Here is a 19,990-nt window from a genome sequence, read left to right on the forward strand (position 1 = left end):
ATATATATATATATATATATATATATATAAATCCACTCTGCAAAGTCTTCAGCATGTGGTTGTCCTTCAAAGAGCAAGTGCAACCAGGATGTTCTGCCCAGGAAGAGGTTGTGAGTGACCTTCAGAAGCTGGACAGGCTATCATAGGAAAGAGAGCATAAGTTTATTTTTTGGGTACTCAGATGGAAGAAGAAAATTAATATATAAGATATTAATATGAAAACATCCAAAATGTCCATTGATGGATGAATAGATTAAGATGTGAGATACACGCACAAAAACTCACACAATGAAATTCTACTTGGTTATAAAAAAAAAAAAGAAACCTTGTATAAAATCTTGTCATTTACAACAGCATGGATGGACCTTGACGGCGTTATGCTAACACAAGTCAGGCAGAGAAAGACAAACACCATGTGATTTCACGTATATGTGGAATCTAAAAAGCAAATCAAGCGAACAAACAAAACAAAAGAAAGCCAAACTCACAGAAACAGAGAACAGATTGGTGGTTGCCAGAGAGAAGGAGGATTGGAGGGTGGGCGAAATGGGAGAAGGGGATCAAGAGGTACAAACTTCTAGTCATAAAATAAATAAGAAATGGGAACGTAATATACAGCACTATAATCACTAATACTGTATGGTATATTTCATAACTTAATATGGTGATTAGTAGACTTATTGTAATTATTTTACAGTGTATACACATACTGAATCATTGGATTTACACCTGAAACTACTATGTCAATTATACTTCAAAAAAGATATTAAAAATAATCTATAAGGAAAAACTTTTTTAAAAGTTAAAGACCTATCTCTGCAGGTATTCAAGGAGATGTTGAGTGACTATAAGCTGTGGTGTAGTAGAAGGGGATTTTGGAATGGTTCAATGACCTCTCTACGCCTTTTCAATTGTAATATTCTCAGATTGGATGGTAAATGGGGATGAGTACCTAAAGGAACAGTTTTAGCAGTTAATGCAATAAAAAAAAAAAGCCCAAAGGTTTATTTTCATTAAAGGATTAGAATTAGTGGTAGGGTTATGCACATTTTAAGCCATACTCTGGGAAGGCTTATCAGTGGATTAACTCAATAAAACAGCAGAAATACCTTGTTCCACATCTTGTGGCTGGCAAAGTTTGTAGAAATTCAATACATACACACTCCTTAGGCATTTCTACTATTTTGGTCATTGAAAACGATGAGAAATGATCTAACCTGTTCAGTACTCAGGAGGAATTTTTTTATTTAAAAAAGTTTGTGACCTCTTCTCTTTGAGAGAATGGATAAAGATAAATCTCTGAATTATCTTCAAAGCCCCTGTAAATGTTATACATTAAACTAGAAGTGACCTTAGTTGTTGTAGACTCTGGGTCTGGAGTTCTCGCTTGCCTAGCAAGAGAGCAGATGCTGGATTGAAGTGTGACAGAAATGTCTAGGAGGAGACAAGAGCCCCGAGTAAGGGTCCTTGCTCTGTTTTTATTAGGATCAGAAGGCTTATAACATGATGAGAGTGCACAAAGAGACAATGAAACCATGAACATTAACTCCTGGGCATGGGGGAAAAGGGGTTTTGAAGATATGTGGTGTTAGGGGTTTGGGTCAATACCAAACAAAATTCTGGTGCTGGGTAGAAGGTTGTTTACAGCAGACATGAGGCTCCACCTCTGTTTACCTGAGCTGGCCTAGGGAACAAGAAAGACAGAGCATGTACCTCAGGGTCAACAAGGCACCTTTCTTTTGCTAAATAGACCCGCTTGGGCAACTTGGCCCGGTTTACCTGTTTTTGTCCTTCCTTCCAGTGAAAGCAGCTTTTTGCTATTGTATTAAATTGGAGGGGGCTTCCACCCTGAATACCTAATCTTGTTTACCTAATTTTGGATGTTTTTCATCCTGAGGTATCCTATTCCTATATCTTTGTCTTATACTGGGTACTTTTGCCCTGTTTACCTAATCTTATTTACCTAATCTTGTTTACCCAAACTTGGGTGTGTTAATCCCATGGCTTTCTAATTCTTTATGCCTTGTTTACCCATTGGTGCAAGCTCAGAGAATTCCTAAATTTATTCCCCACACTTAGTGACTGTGGATTCCTGCAAAAGAATTCAAATCCTATATGTCCAGGTTGTAGAATCTGAGTGGTTGTCAATTCCACAATCTCCCTGGCACACCTAACTTCCATTTGTTAGATGGTCATAGATTTCTCATGCCTGGAGTCAGCACCAGCAAGTGCCAGAGTCATGGGCATACAGCCCCATGACCACCATACTATTCCCTAGAATGGGCTTGGCTTACCATGGCACTAATTATGTGCTTAAAAAATAGTTATTGAGTGAACAAACTAGGCTCATCAGAAGTTGCTTTGTATATTTCTTGGTGTTCTTTATCAGTCATACCATAGCTCAAAACCAAAAGGCCAATAACTGAGAAGCTCCATTTATTAACTGTCCCCATACTCACAAGGCATGGTTTTATCAGAATATTTTGAGTTTTATGCCAAATTCTATTGATAGTTTGATATTTTGCACATGGCTCAAAGTATGGAAATTACCATACATATATATTTCAAAAAGTGTTTGTAGCCCATTCCAGAAACTTCCCTTTCTTTCTAGAAGATATGTAACTTATTTTCTCAAAATCAAACTAATATTGGTTAAATACAAAATATAAAGATTAATGACCTCCTTCTATGTACTATATTTTCTAAAATGTTTGAATAGAACCTAAATATTTTGATACAGATCATGACTTATGGTGCTGCTACCCTGTGTGTGTTACACAGAGCTCTGTAGATACTGCCCATGGTTCCTCCTAAATAGACGTTTTCCCCTGATGCAAGTTCTTCATGCAGAGATTAAGAAAGTGGCCTGTAGTCTCATGAATCCAGGATCTGAATCATGACTCTCCACTTACTCAACTTGGATAAGTCTCTTTGCCTTTTATAACCACCCATTTATTCTGCATTAAAGGAAAAATAACATTTTTCCTGTTTGCCTCCTAGCTTTAACAATTTAAATAAAGCTGATGTTTTCTATATGGCAGTGGATTGAACTCAAATTTTGAACTTGAACTGCTAGTCTCCTTCAGGTATGTATCTGATCTCCATAGTACTCTAGAATTTCAAGTTTCCCCCCTTGATTTTTATGTCTGAATTATTAAATTATAAGAAGCTTTTTGTATTTAATAGAGATTAGAGTTATACTAAGTCCTACAGGATCTAGTATACTTACAAAATGTTCTATTAGTTTACATTATTTAAGGTAAAAAATGCTTATGTGCTAGAAGCTGATGAATGCTTTACATGACATATATTATATTCACAATAGCCCTATGGGATAAGCTATGTAATTTATGTCTATTTTTACAGATAAGGAAAATGCAGCTTGGATAGCTTTGGATTTCAGAAAAAGAAAAAGAAAACAAAAAGAAAGTTACCTGAGATCACAAATCTAGTAAACTGTGTAACTGGAATGAATGCAAGATTTTTTCCTAACCGTAATACACGTAACATGAAAAGAATTAGGGAAAAATCCACATAGTGAATTACAAGAGGGCTATAGAGATTTCAAATAGTTGTATAATCTGTTATTTTAAAAACTTGTTATATCAGAAGAGGTTACATTGCAACCCCTTTTGGACATAAGGCTACAATCTATAACAAAGATAGTCTTCTAATTTTGTATATATTAATATATTAAATTAAATATTAACATTAAAAATAATTTAAAATGAAAATAGTTACTATATATTCAAAAAGATAATACTTTTTTTGATTTGGGCAAGGGAAGTTTTAGATTAGTCACAAAAATAGTTTTATAATAATTGGACATCTTAGAAGGCAAATATTAAAAGCTGTTTTTAAGATATGTCAAACAGAATTGTTAATGGAAATTGATATTCAAAGTGTATTGGTGACATTTTTGTGTCTTATTATTTGAGATAATTGGTAAACAATGCTGCTCAGCTGTTAGCCCTTGCCATTTAAGTTATGAAACTATCAATGGAGATTCAGGTTGTGTTAAAACTTGGTTATAGTCATTAATTTATGAGTTTATTAATCATTTATTGTGCTGTAACTAGAAGTCAGGTACTGTGGAAGTCACTCTATAGTACTCAGTAGCAAAGACACTGTTCATGCCTTACTAGAGCTTACAGCCTGTTAGACAAAATACAAGTAACAATTGAATTTATAAGTGAAACGACTACTTACGGGTACTGTAGAAATACAAAACAGACACCCTAGTATAATATAAGGGATCCATGAGAAAATATACCAGAAAATGTAAAGACCTAAGAAGTGATATAATATTAGTCAAATGAAGAGAAGGAGTAATGTTCCAGGCAGAGGGAACAGTGTGAAATTTCAGGTATCAGGGGTTCATGGCATATTTTATGAAATGTAAAGGAGTTTACTTTGGTTGGAATGTAATGATCAAGGGGTTTATAACTGATGTATTAGTGGACCAAGTAATATGAACCATTGAAGCCAATTAAAAGAATTTGGTGTTTAAGCAGAGACCAATGGGAAGGTGTTGCATGGTTTTAAGCACGGCGGTAACATAATCAAGGTTCCATTTTTGGATGATCACTCTCTTTGAGGGGGAACAAATATGGAGGTGGTAATATATTAATCCTCATAAGAGATGAGTATTGCCTTCAGGAGGGTATAGACAGTAAAGATATAGATATTCCAAAGGTATTTATGAGAGAAAATCTTCAGAATATAGCTTTCCACCTTCTGTTAGTGACAGAAAAGTTTATATTGAAATAAACCTCCTGCCAGCAACAATTATATAAACTCTGGACATAATATAAAAAACAATGTTTGGAAAGCATTGGTGAATGACCAAAAGCAGGCAGAAACTTAAGGAAATTAGGCTCTTGCAAGAAAGATTAAATCTGCATTTATAGAATTTTTCCCTTTTAAACACTCTTCATCTGCAGGATGTGGGGGTGGCGGCATCCTCAGTAAGGAAATCACAGTCTTTGAGATATCAGAGGAAGGAGTTTGGGGATGCCAGAGTGGGGAAGTCCCATAATGGAGGGAATGTCTGAGGTGGAAGCCTCAAAATATGTGTATAAAGTGTTCCCAAATTCTTGGGTAACCACTAAAATATGCCTGTGCAAAGCAAGATTTCAAGGATCCCAGGGAAAAACAATACCTGGAAAGTTGAAGAGGGGAGTAGAGATTTCAGCAGCTTCCTATTGCTGTGGAGACTGAGTTAGGAATTAGAGTTCCATCAACTCTGAGGAGCTTGATAAATATAAATTTTCTATTCAAGTACCAGAAGGTGAACCCTTGTGGTACTGGGACCCTTGTGGCCATGTTAACAAGGCTCAGTTTTGCTCTGGCACTGAGGATAAAAGTGAAATTAATATATGAATAAGTTAAAAAAAAAAGGCTTCATAAGACCAGTGTGATCCTCCACTATATTAACTATTTGAGCACAAAATACAACATTCTTCAGAGGAAGGTAACAGAATGCAGAGTCCCTATGATATAAATCATTTACAAAGACAGCATGCAAAAAAAAAATTACTAAATATGCAAAAAAAATCCAAAGTGTATCAGTCAAGATTTTCCAGAGAAATAGAACCGTAATATCCATTTTCTGTTACTACAGTTGATAATCAACAGGGATTTGATCTGCATGGGTCCATTTAAATGTGGATTTTTTTTATAGTAAAGTGCTATAAATGTATTTTCTCTTCCTTACAGTATTCTTAATAACATTTTCTTTTCTGTCATTTACTTTATTGTAAGAATACAACTATAATACATATAACATACAACATATGCCTTATGTTATCAGTAAAGCTTCTGGTCAACAGTGGGCTACTAAATAGTTAAGTTTTGGGGAAACCAAAGTTATATAAAGGTTTCTGACTATGTGGGAGGTTGGCACCCCAACCCTCATGATATTCAAGGGCCAACTGTATATCTATGTCTGTATATCTTTATTGAGGTTTATTATGAGGTATTCGTTCATGTGATATGGAGGCTGAGAAGTCCCACAGTCTGCCATCTGCAAGCTGGAGACCCAGGATTGCTGGTGGTGTAATTCAGCTTCAGTCCAGAGGTCTGAGAACCAGGAGAATCTATCGTAGAAGTCCAATTCAAGAATCAGAGAAAATGAAATTAGATGCCCCAGCTCAAGGGATAAGTCAGAAAAAAGGGGCAAATTCCTCCTCCTTTTATTCAGGCCCTTAGTGACTTGGATGTCACCTACCTACATTGGGCAAGGCAATCTACTGCACTGCGTCCACCAATTTAAATGTTAATCTCACCCAAAAACACCTTCACAGACACATGCAGAAATAATGTTTAATTTGAGTGCTCTGTGGCATGTCGAAATGACACATAAATTACCCACTCTACAAGAAAATGTTACCCACACTCAGAAGTAAAATCAGTCAATAAAAACAGACCCACAGACAGTCGAGGAATTGAAATAAACTGGTTGGGATTTAAAAATAGCTAGGATTAGGGGTACCTGGGTGGCTTAGTCGAGCATCTGACTCTTGATATCAGCTCAGGTCTTAATCCTAAGGTAGAGTTCAGGCCCTGCACTGGTTTCTGCACTAGGCGTAAAAATAACTAGGATTAAACATGTTAGAGAATTTATAGGAATATGATTAAAATATTGACTGAAAAGTTTGATAATTTTTGGAAAGATAAGAAAATTGTTAAAAAATCAAATAGTAATCCAAGAACTTCAAAATTTAAAAACTTGAATTAAAATTCATTGCATGATATTAACAGCAGAAGCAGATTAGCTATAATCGAAGAAAGGACTAATGAATTTGAAAGTCAATAGAAATTTTCCAAACTGAACAACTGAGAAAACTAAAATTAGCAAAGGCTCAATGCTCTGGGGAATAGTATTAAGCAACCTAATATGTATGTTATTGAAGTTCTAGAATGAGAGAAGAGAGAAAATGGAACAGAAAAATGGTCAAAGATGGGGCGCCTGGGTGGCGCAGTCGGTTAAGCGTCCGACTTCAGCCAGGTCACGATCTCGCGTTCCGTGAGTTCAAGCCCCGCGTCAGGCTCTGGGCTGATGGCTCAGAGCCTGGAGCTTGTTTCCGATTCTGTGTCTCCCTCTCTCTCTGCCCCTCGCCCGTTCATGCTCTGTCTCTCTCTGTCCCAAAAATAAATAAAAACGTTGAAAAAAAAAATTTAAAAAAAAAAAAAAAGAAAAATGGTCAAAGAAATATTGAGAAGATTTTTCCAAATTTGATAAAAAACCAACACACCAATCTAGGAAACTCAGTGCACAGCAAGTTAGGTTAATACAAAGATAACTACATTTAAGTCTGTTACAGTCAACCACTAATACCAAAGATACAGAGAGAGTCTGTTAAGCAGCTTAAGGAAAGAAAGATACATTGCATATAGGGAAATGTCAACATTAATGATAGCTGATTTTTCACCTGAACCAATGGGAACTAAAAGATAATGTAACAATGTCTTTAGAGTGTGAAAAGGAAAAAAATATCAGCTTAGAATTCTACATCCAGAAAAGATAATCTATAACAATGTAGACATAATAAAGGAATTTTGAGGTTAAAGTGAAATTATACCAGATGAAAATTCACACCTATAGGAAAGAAGTAAGGAAGGGCACTGAAACTGCTAACTGTGTAAGTAAATGTAGGTGTTTTCTTTTCCTTCTTAAAATCCTTTAAGAATTAATATTGGGGCACCTGGGTGGCTCAGTTGGTTAAGCATCTGACTTTGGCTCAGGTCATCATCTCACTGTTCTTGAGTTCGAGCTCTGCATCGGGCTCTGTGCTCTCAGCGCAGAGCCCATTATGGATCTTCCATCTCTCTCTCTCTCTCTGCCCTTACCCTGATCGTCCTCTCTCTCTCTCAAAAAAAATTAAAAGAACATTAAAAAAAGAATTAATAGACAAATGTGGAAGTAAAATATGTGAAAGTATTAGCACAAAGGACAATAGTATATAATATGGTATTATGCAATTGTAATATAATTTTGTTACAGGAAAAGAGGTAGGATATTAATTCTACATGGCCCATGACAAATTAAGGATGTGTAAAATAATCCTTAGAGAAAACACTAAGTGATATAAATTTATTAGCTAAAAAGCCAATAACGGATATAGAAAGGAAAAATAGTAATACAGGTTTAATCCAAACCAGGGAGGGGAAACAAAGCACACAGGAGAGAACAGAAAACAAGTGAGTAGACTTAAACCCAATCATATCAACAAATACACGAAATTTGAATGGACTAAATATTCCAATTAAAAGACAAATTTTGAGGCTGGATAAATAAAGTAAGAACCAACTAACTATATGACATTTATAAGACACATTCTTTAAATATAAAGACAAAGTTGAAAGTAAAGGAATGGTAAAAGATATATCATGTAAATACTGAGCATAAGCTCGTATGTCTTCATTAATATTAGGCAAAGTGAGAGTCAAAACATGGTGTATTATTGGAGATAATTAGGGTCATGTCAAAATTAAAAGATATCTCCTTAAGAAAATATGAGTCCCAGATGTGTATGCACCTAAAATCAGAGCTTCAAAATATATGAAATAAAAATTGACAGAAGCAGGGAAGAATAAACAAATCAGCACTTGCACTTGAAGAGTTTCACATCTGTTTTAACTCTTTTCCTATATTCAAAATATAGGAAATTTAAATGAAATAACCAAATTGATCTAATGAATGTTTGTAGAAGATGGGACCCAGAAACTGCAATATAAGCATTATTTTTAAGTGCACAGAAAATATTCCCCAAGACAGACTATAGTCTGAGGCACAGACTAGTAACAATACATTTCAGAGGAGTAAAATGATATAAAATGTTCTGGCAGAATGGGACAGCTGTCAGATATGTCTGACGTTCTGTTCTGAGAAGCAGTGGGCCAGGGACCGCTTACACCTAAGATGACTAAGGAACTTCCAGAGGTGGGTGTCCAAGTCAAACTCAAGGCAGCCCCACTGAGCAACCAAGACTGTCAGCTGTACCCAACCCAGTCTCAGAAGCAGCAAGGACCTCTGGTGGTTTCCAGCCAGAACTGAGCAGGCATTCTTAGCTGAGACACTAAGAGATGGTTAAAGCAGTATTGGGACATCCAGGTAGCTGATTTCCAAGAAAAAAACTGGGTTAGAACTGATGCAGTCATGGTCAGGAATGAAGAAATAAAGAATGGGGTGTTTGGAGGTCACTTAATTATTTGGAATGTGTTAAGAGAAATAGTTTTCCTTAAAAATTTCACATGATAAACACATTGCAGAAAATTTTGAAAAAGTAAAAGCACAGTACCTTGATATTTTTACCTTGACACTTTGTGTTACTTTGCCATCATTATTATGTGTGATTTGGGGGTAGTTTTATTCACAGTTAATTTATGTTGAGTTTCAAATTAATATTATATGAACATACTTCATTATACCTGGCTACTAAATACCCTGTTAATGAATGTTTTGTAGTTCCCTTTTGTGAGAAGACTTCTTTTTTTTTGTTTTGTTTTTTTTCTGGTAGTTTGGTAAAGCTTCAGTAAATTGCTGTGTATAACAGATAGGATATTTTTCTTATATATGCATGTGTGCAATAAATTGAATCAAGGAATATAAACTTAATTTTATAAATTCCCTGTTGCTTTGAGAAAATGGAATTCTCATTACAATACACTTTTACCTACACTGGCTATTTTAATTATGTATCATTTGTGCCTACTGAGTTATAAATACACATCATATTCATTATCAAATAAGATGTGAGATACTTTCCCATGCTTATTTACTAATTATTCCTTTTTTGTTTTGTCTTTTTCTCCCTTTTTTGTTTTCAACAATGGATTTGAATCAGCTGACAATATAATAAAAAATATTATCCATGAAAAAGAATATATTTTCTGATTTCAATGTGCTTAATTAAAGTTAATAATAATAACATATGTTGAAATACTCAACCATTTAGATATATATCAATTCATTTCTCAATAATGCATGAGTTAAAAAAGAAAGCAATGATTAGAATTTTGTATCTTTAAAATGTTCACATAAGAATAGTGTAGAGGTTCCTCAAAAGATTAAAAATAGACCTACCCTATGACCCAGCAATAGCACTGCTAGGAATTTACCCAAGGGATACAGGAGTGCTGATGTATAGGGGCACTTGTACCCCAATGTTTATAGCAGCACTCTCAACAATAGCCAAATTATGGAAAGAGCCTAAATGTCCATCAACTGATGAATGGATATTTATATAAACAATGGAATACTACATGGCAATGAGAAAGAATGAAATATGGCGCTTTGTAGCAATGTGGATGGAACTGGAGAGTGTTATGTTAAGTGAAATAAGTCATACAGAGAAAGACAGACACCATATGTTTTCACTCTTATGTGGATCCTGAGAAACTTAACAGAAGTCTGTGAGGGAGGGGAAGAAAAAAAAGAGGTTAGAGAGGGAGAGAGCCAAAGCATAAGAGACTGTTAAAAACTGAGAACAAACTGAGGGTTGATGGGGGGTGGGAGGGAGAGGAGGGTGGGTGATGGGTACTGAGGAGGGCACCTGTTGGGATGAGCATTGGGCATTGTATGGAAACCAATTTGACAATAAATTTCATATTAAAGTAAAATAAAATAAAATGTTTGTATAAGAATAAAAGAAATGTTTAGTATCAGTGATCTAAGCTAGAGGTTGGCAAATTCTAGCCTGAGAGTCAAATCTAGACCATGCTTATTTTTGTAAATAAAGTTTAATTGGAACACAACTATACCCATTTATTGACATAATGTCTAAAACCAATGTAAGAAGAAACAAAAATTGAGACAACCTATATTTAATAAAGTATAATTAAAATATTCCCCCCAAGAAAGCTCTGGGCCCAAGTGACTTTACTGGTGAGTGCTATCAAACATTTAAAGAAGAAATAATATTAGTAGCACACAGACTCACTTAGGAAGATCAGAGCATTTCTCAACTCATGTTATAAAACCAGAAAAACCCCAATATAAAAACTGCCAAAGATATTATAAGAAAAGAAAATCGCCGACTAATAGCATTCATGAACACAGATGTTAAAATCATTCATATAATATTAATGAATCAAACCCAGTGATGAGTGGAAAAAGCCCTCGTAAAGGCCTGAGAAAAAAGGGAAAACATTTTAGATTTCTTTCTAAAGCAGCATGGCTGTATATAAACTTTGTTTAAACCAAAAGCCTGATTTATGTCCCACCAAGCATACATTGCACACCTGTTTCATAAATAAGCAGCCTAAAGGAAAACCATCTTGTCTTCAAGATATTGATCCAGGAGGGGGACAGGAAGATGGCGGCGTAGGAGGACGCTGGGCTCACCGCGCGTCCTGCTGATCACTTAGATTCCACCTACACCTACCTAAATAACCCAGAAAACCGCCAGAGGGTTAGCAGAACGGAGTCACCGGACCCAAGTGCAGACGAGAGGCCCACGGAAGAGGGTAGGAAGGGCGGCGAGGCGGTGCGCGCTCCACGGACTGGCGGGAGGGAGCCGGGGCGGAGGGGCGGCTCGCCAGCCAAGCAGAGCCCCCGAGTCCGGCTTGCAAAAGCGGAGGGGCCTGACGGACTGTGTTCCGACAGCAAGCGCGACTTAGCATCTGGGAGGTCATAAGTTAACAGCTCTGCTCGGAAAGCGGGAAGGCTGGAGGACAAAGGGAGGGTGAGCTGCGGAGCCCCCGGACGACAGAGCTCAGTTTGGCGGGGAACAAAGGCGCTCGCCAGCGCCATCTCCCCCGCCCATCCCCCAGCCAAAATCCCAAAGGGAACCTGTTCCGGCCAGGGAAATTGCTCGCTCCGCGCAAACACCCAACTCTGTGCTTCTGCGGAGCCAAACCTCCGGCAGCGGATCTGACTCCCTCCGGCTGCCACAGGGCCCCTCCTGAAGTGGATCACCTAAGGAGAAGCGAGCTAAGCCTGCCCCCCCTGCCGCCGTGCACCTTGCCTACCCACCCCAGCTAATACGCCAGATCCCCAGCACCACAAGCCTGGCAGTGTGCAAGTAGCCCAGACGGGCCACACCACCCCACAGGGAATCCCGCCCCTAGGAGAGGGGAAGAGAAGGCACACACCAGTCTGACTGTGGCCCCAGCGGTGGGCTGGGGGCAGACATCAGGACTGACTGCAGCCCCGCCCACCAACTCCAGTTATACACCACAGCACAGGGGAAGTGCCCTGCAGGTCCTCACCACACCAGGGACTATCCAAAATGACCAAGCGGAAGAATTCCCCTCAGAAGAATCTCCAGGAAATAACAACAGCTAATGAGCTGATCAAAAAGGATTTAAATAATATAACAGAAAGTGAATTTAGAATAATAGTCATAAAATTAATCGCTGGGCTGGAAAACAGTATACAGGACAGCAGAGAATCTCTTGCTACAGAGATCAAGGGACTAAGGAACAGTCACGAGGAGCTGAAAAACGCTTTAAAGGAAATGCAAAACAAAATGCAAACCACCACGGCTCGGATGGAAGAGGCAGAGGAGAGAATAGGTGAACTAGAAGATAAAGTTATGGAAAAAGAGGAAGCTGAGAAAAAGAGAGATAAAAAAATCCAGGAGTATGAGGGGAAAATTAGAGAACTAAGTGATACACTAAAAAGAAATAATATACGCATAATTGGTATCCCAGAGGAGGAAGAGAGAGGGAAAGGTGCTGAAGGGGTACTTGAAGAAATCATAGCTGAGAACTTCCCTGAACTGGGGAAGGAAAAAGGCATTGAAATCCAAGAGGCACAGAGAACTCCCTTCAGACGTAACTTGAATCGATCTTCTGCACGACATATCATAGTGAAACTGGCAAAATACAAGGATGAAGAGAAAATTCTGAAAGCAGCAAGGGGTAAACGTGCCCTCACATATAAAGGGAGACCTATAAGCCTCGTGACTGATCTCTCTTTTGAAACTTGGCAGGCCAGAAAGAATTGGCACGAGATTTTCAGTGTGCTAGACAGCAAAAATATGCAGCCGAGAATCCTTTATCCAGCAAGTCTGTCATTTAGAATAGAAGGAGAGATAAAGGTCTTCCCAAACAAACAAAAACTGAAGGAATTTGTCACCACTAAACCAGCCCTACAAGAGATCCTAGGGGGACCCTGTGAGACAAAGTACCAGAGACATCACTACAAGCATAAAACATACAGACATCACAATGACTCTAAACCCGTACCTTTCTATAATAACACTGAATGTAAATGGATTAAATGCGCCAACCAAAAGACATAGGGTATCAGAATGGATAAAAAAACAAGACCCATCTATTTGCTGTCTACAAGAGACTCATTGTAGACCTGAGGACACCTTTAGATTCAGAGTGAGGGGATGGAGAACTATTTATCATGCTACTGGAAGCCAAAAGAAAGCTGGAGTAGCCATACTTATATCAGACAAACTAGACTTTAAATTAAAGGCTGTAACAAGAGATGAAGAAGGACATTATATAATAGTTACAGGGTCTATCCATCAGGAAGAGCTAACAATTATAAATGACTATGCGCCGAATACCGGAGCCCCCAAATATATAAAACAATTACTCATAAACATAAGCAACCTTATTGATAAGAATGTGGTAATTGCAGGGGACTTTAACACCCCACTCACAGAAATGGATAGATCATCTAGACACACGGTCAATAAAGAAACAAGGGCCCTGAATGAGACATTGGATCAGATGGACTTGACAGATATATTTAGAACTCTGCATCCCAAAGCAACAGAATATACTTTCTTCTCGAGTGCACATGGAACATTCTCCAAGATAGATCATATACTGGGTCACAAAACAGCCCTTCATAAGTTTACAAGAATTGAAATTAGACCATGCATACTTTCAGACCACAATGCTATGAAGCTTGAAATCAACCACAGGAAAAAGTCTGGAAAGCCTCCAAAAGCATGGAGGTTAAAGAACACCCTACTAACGAATGAGTGGGTCAACCAGGCAATTAGAGAAGAAATCAAAAAGTATATGGAAACAAACGAAAATGAAAATACAACAATCCAAACGCTTTGGGACGCAGCGAAGGCAGTCCTGAGAGGAAAATACATTGCAATCCAGGCCTATCTCAAGAAACAAGAAAAATCCCAAATACAAAATCTAACAGCACACCTAAAGGAAATAGAAGCAGAACAGCAAAGGCAGCCTAAACCCAGCAGAAGAAGAGAAATAATAAAGATCAGAGCAGAAATAAACAATATAGAATCTAAAAAAACTGTAGAGCAGATCAACGAAACCAAGAGTTGGTTTTTTGAAAAAATAAACAAAATTGACAAACCTCTAGCCAGGCTTCTCAAAAAGAAAAGGGAGATGACCCAAATAGATAAAATCATGAATGAAAATGGAATTATTACAACCAATCCCTCAGAGATACAAACAATTATCAGGAAATACTATGAAAAATTATATGCCAACAAATTGGACAACCTGGAAGAAATGGACAAATTCCTGAACACCCACACTCTTCCAAAACTCAATCAGGAGGAAAGAGAAAGCTTGAACAGACCCATAACCAGCGAAGAAATTGAATCGGTTATCAAAAATCTCCCAACAAATAAGAGTCCAGGACCAGATGGCTTCCCAGGGGAGTTCTACCAGACGTTTAAAGCAGAGATAATACCTATCCTTCTCAAGCTATTCCAAGAAATAGAAAGGGAAGGAAAACTTCCAGAGTCATTCTATGAAGCCAGTATTACTTTGATTCCTAAACCAGACAGAGACCCAGTAAAAAAAGAGAACTACAGGCCAATATCCCTGATGAATATGGATGCAAAAATTCTCAATAAGATACTAGCAAATCGAATTCAACAGCATATAAAAAGAATTATTCACCATGATCAAGTGGGATTCATTCCTGGGATGCAGGGCTGGTTCAACATTCGCAAATCAATCAACGTGATACATCACATTAATAAAAGAAAAGATAAGAACCATATGATCCTGTCAATCGATGCAGAAAAGGCCTTTGACAAAATCCAGCACCCTTTCTTAATAAAAACCCTTGAGAAAGTCGGGATAGAAGGAACATACTTAAAGATCATAAAAGCCATTTATGAAAAGCCCACAGCTAACATCATCCTCAACGGGGAAAAACTGAGAGTTTTTCCCTGAGATCAGGAACACGACAGGGATGCCCACTCTCACCGCTGTTGTTTAACATAGTGCCGGAAGTTCTAGCATCAGCAATCAGACAACAAAAGGAAATCAAAGGCATCCAAATTGGCAAAGATGAAGTCAAGCTTTCGCTTTTTGCAGATGACATGATATTATACATGGAAAATCCGATAGACTCCACCAAAAGTCTGCTAGAACTGATACATGAATTCAGCAAAGTTGCAGGATACAAAATCAATGTCCAGAAATCAGTTGCATTCTTATACACTAACAATGAAGCCACAGAAAGACAAATAAAGAAACTGATCCCATTCACAATTGCACCAAGAAGCATAAAATACCTAGGAATAAATCTAACCAAAGATGTAAAGGATCTGTATGCTGAAAACTATAGAAAGCTTATGAAGGTAATTGAAGAAGATTTAAAGAAATGGAAAGACATTCCCTGCTCATGGATTGGAAAAATAAATATTGTCAAAATGTCAATACTACCCAAAGCTATCTACACATTCAATGCAATCCCAATCAAAATTGCACCAGCATTCTTCTCGAAACTATAACAAGCAATCCTAAAATTCATATGGAACCACAAAAGGCCCCGAATAGCCAAAGGAATTTTGAAGAAGAAGACCAAAGCAGGAGGCATCACAATCCCAGACTTTAGCCTCTACTACAAAGCTGTAATCATCAAGACAGCATGGTATTGGCAAAAAAACAGACACACAGACCAATGGAATAGAATAGAAACCCCAGAACTAGACCCACAAACGTACGGCCAACTCATCTTTGACAAAGCAGGAAAGAACATCCAATGGAAAAAAGACAGCCTCTTTAACAAATGGTGCTGGGAGAACTGGACAGCAACATGCAGAAGGTTGAAACTAGACCACTTTCTCACACCATTTACAAAAGTAAACTCAAAATGGATAAAGGACCTAAATGTGAGACAGGAAACCATCAGAACCTTAGAGGAGAAAGCAGGAAAAGACCTCTCTGACCTCAGCCGTAGCAATCTCTTACTCGACACATCCCCAAAGGCAAGGGAATTAAAAGCAAAAGTGAATTACTGGGACCTTATGAAGATAAAAAGCTTCTGCACAGCAAAGGAAACAACCAACAAAACTAAAAGGCAACCAACGGAATGGGAAAAGATATTTGCAAATGACATATCGGACAAAGGGCTAGTATCCAAAATCTATAAAGAGCTCACCAAACTCCACACCCGAGAAACAAATAACCCAGTGAAGAAATGGGCAGAAAACATGAATAGACACTTCTCTAAAGAAGACATCCAGATGGCCAACAGGCACATGAAAAGATGTTCAGCGTCGCTCCTTATCAGGGAAATACAAATCAAAACCACACTCAGGTATCACCTCACGCCAGTCAGAGTGGCCAAAATGAACAAATCAGGAGACTATAGATGCTGGAGAGGATGTGGAGAAACGGGAACCCTCTTGCACTGTTGGTGGGAATGCAAATTGGTGCAGGCGCTCTGGAAAGCAGTGTGGAGGTTCCTCAGAAAATTAAAAATAGACCTACCCTATGACCCAGCAATAGCACTGCTAGGAATTTACCCAAGGGATACAGGAGTACTGATGCATAGGGGCACTTGTACCCCAATGTTCATAGCAGCACTCTCAACAATAGCCAAATTATGGAAAGAGCCTAAATGTCCATCAACTGATGAATGGATAAAGAAATTGTGGTATATATACACAATGGAATACTACGTGGCAATGAGAAAAAATGAAATATGGCCTTTTGTAGCAACGTGGATGGAACTGGAGAGTGTAATGCTAAGTGAAATAAGCCATACAGAGAAAGACAGATACCATATGGTTTCACTCTTATGTGGATCCTGAGAAACTTAACAGGAACCCTTGGGGGAGGGGAAGGAAAAAAAAAAAAAAAGAGGTTAGAGTGGGAGAGAGCCAAAGCATAAGAGACTGTTAAAAACTGAGAACAAACTGAGGGTTGATGGGGGGTGGGAGGGAGGAGAGGGTGGGTGATGGGTATTGAGGAGGGCACCTTTTGGGATGAGCACTGGGTGTTGTATGGAAACCAATTTGTCAATAAATTTCATATATATATAAAAAAAATAATAAAAAAAATAAAAAAAATAAAAATTATAATTAAATTAAAAAAAAAAGATATTGATCCATGTTCCTGCTCCTTGCATTTCTTGAAGTTAAATACTTTTTATTCTTACCTATATGTTAATCTATAATCTTTTGAACTTCTACAAGATGTAAGAAAGTATATAGCCCTGTAAAAACTGTTCATTCTCTGAGCACTTTCTTCCCTATGAATAGCATGTTTCCTGGGTAGCTGTCCTAACTTAGGCTCAGATAAAGCTCTCTTACTTTAGGATTCTAAAGGTTTATGCATTTTGTGTTGATATCAGCAATATTTAAAAAAGATAATGCATTACAACAAATTGGCATTTATTTTTTTAAGCGTGGAAGTTGATTCAACATTAAAAAATTAAACAATGTAATTCACTACATAACCAATCAAAGGGAAAATTCATATTATTATTTCAGTGAACACAGAGAAGTCACATGACAGAAGTCAGCTAAAGATTCATTAAAAACAATTCTCACCAATCTAGAAATAAACGGGATTTTCACAATCTGATAAAGGTAATTTGTGGGAAGTGCACAGATGACATCATACTTAGTTGTGAAATAATAAATGCTTTCTTCCTAAAAAAGGGACAGTGGAAACATGCCCATTTTTATTCCTTGTAATCACCATTACAGTGGATACCCTAGTCAGTTTAACAGGGTAAGAAAATGAATTACAAACATATAAATTAAATAGAAACAAGTGAAATTATTTTTATTTCCAGAAAATATTATTTTTTAGGTAGAAATGATATGGAATCCCCAAGTACCTATTAAAACTAATAAATATATTTAGTGAGATCTTATCATACAAGTACAATGTATAAAAATCAACTGTATTTCTATATACTAAAAATGGAAAGTGAAATTTAAAAACATAAAATACTTAGAAACAAATTTAACAAATTTTGCAAGACCTCTACATTGAAAGCCACAATATACTTAAGAGATAAACTTAAAAAGAGGTACCGGTGGTTCAGTCAGGTAAGCATCTGACTCTTGATTTCTGCTCCGGTCATGATCTCACGGTTCATGAGTTCAAGCCCTGCATTGGGCTCTGTGCTGACAGTGCAGAGTTCGTTTGGGATTCTTTCTCTCTCCCTCCCTTTCTTCCCCTCTCATGTTCTCTCTCTCTCTCTCAAAATAAATAAATAAACTTAAAAAAAAGATACAAACTAAAAAAGACCTAAGTAAATATATATCATGTTCATGAATTGAAACACTCGATATTGTTAAGATATCAAGTCTTTACTAATTGATCTAGAAGTTAAGTACCATCCCATTAAAACTTCAGGAGAGTAGAAATTGGCAAACTGATTCTAAAATTTATACAGAAATGCAAAAGATATAAAGTTATAGTAACCAAGACCATGTGGTATTGATGCAAAAGCAGAAAAACACTCACATGGAATAGATTATAATCCAAAAACAGATGCAGATAAAGTCAACTGATTTTCAATAAAGATTCCAAGGCAACTCAATCAGAAAATGATAGTCTTTTAAACAAATGATGCTAGTGTAACATAAACTAGGTATCTGTGTGGAAAAAAATTTTTCTTGCCCTATCTTCAGACTGTACATAAAAATTAATAGCTATAGAACTAAATAATGTAAAAGCTAAATCATTAAAAAAATCTTTAAGAAAACATAGGAGCATATATTCATTACTTTGGAGTAGGTGAAGATTTTTTTAATAGGACACAAGAGGTACTAATCTTCCAAAAAATGACAAATTGAACTACGTCAAAATAAAAAAAAAATGTATTTTTAAGAAACTCCATTAAGAAATGAAAAGAACAAGATACACAATGGGAAAAGTATTCAAAATACATTTATTTGACCCATAATTTATTAAAAACTCTTACAATTCAATCATAAATGATAGAAGATTTGAGTATAGTTTTTGGAAATGAAGATACATAAATGTCCAGTAAGCATAGAAAAACTGTATTAGTCATCAAGCAAACAAATTAAAACCATGAGATGCTGCTTTATGCTTGTTAGAATAGGTAATGTTAAAAAGACAATTTTGAACTATTTCATATATTTGACTAGCTATACACTAAACTATTTAACAGATTAGACTGAGATATAGGTGTAGGAGTCAGTGGTTATGTATAAATGCTTCCTAAAGTCAAAAAAATAATCACAACAATGTCCATGCAGCAATTTTTGAGAAAGAGAAGGGGATGGAGGTCAAACTTTTGAAGGTTAACCTTTGAAGGGAGAGCAACTCATGAAATTGGTTAAAACACACACACACACACACACACACACACACACACACACACACACACACAAATGATGATTGTAAATGTTGGCCAGAGGTAGAGGAACTGGAATTCTGATACATTGCTGATCAGAGTATAAAATGGTACAGCCACATTGGAAACTACTTATCAGTTACTTATAACATACACTTACCCTATGATTTTGCTCTCCTTCTTGGTATTTACCAAAAAGAAAGAAAGTGTATGTTCATGTTAGAATTTGTGTAAGAACATTCATAGCTTTATTTGTAATAGTAATTGGAAACAAACCAACGTTCTTCAGTAGGAGAATGAATAAAGAACCTGCTGCATTCATACAATGTAATGCACAGCTGAAGCAATAACATGGATGAATGACAAAAGCATTATATTGAGAAAAGATTTCAGATACAAAAGAATATCTAGTATATGACTCAATTTATATACAGTTCCAGAATAGGCAAATATAGATAGATA

The 19,990-nt window shown here is 36.8% G+C and overlaps 1 pseudogene; it reads left to right on the forward strand.

The window, feature by feature from the left end:
* The first annotated feature begins 546 nt into the window (after window positions 1-546).
* Window positions 547-9,095, forward strand: LOC115513054 (annotated as a pseudogene).
* Window positions 9,096-19,990: the final 10,895 nt, after the last annotated feature.

The sequence above is a fragment of the Lynx canadensis genome, chromosome B1, assembly GCF_007474595.2.
Source record: "Lynx canadensis isolate LIC74 chromosome B1, mLynCan4.pri.v2, whole genome shotgun sequence".
In the NCBI taxonomy this organism is placed as follows: domain Eukaryota; kingdom Metazoa; phylum Chordata; class Mammalia; order Carnivora; family Felidae; genus Lynx; species Lynx canadensis.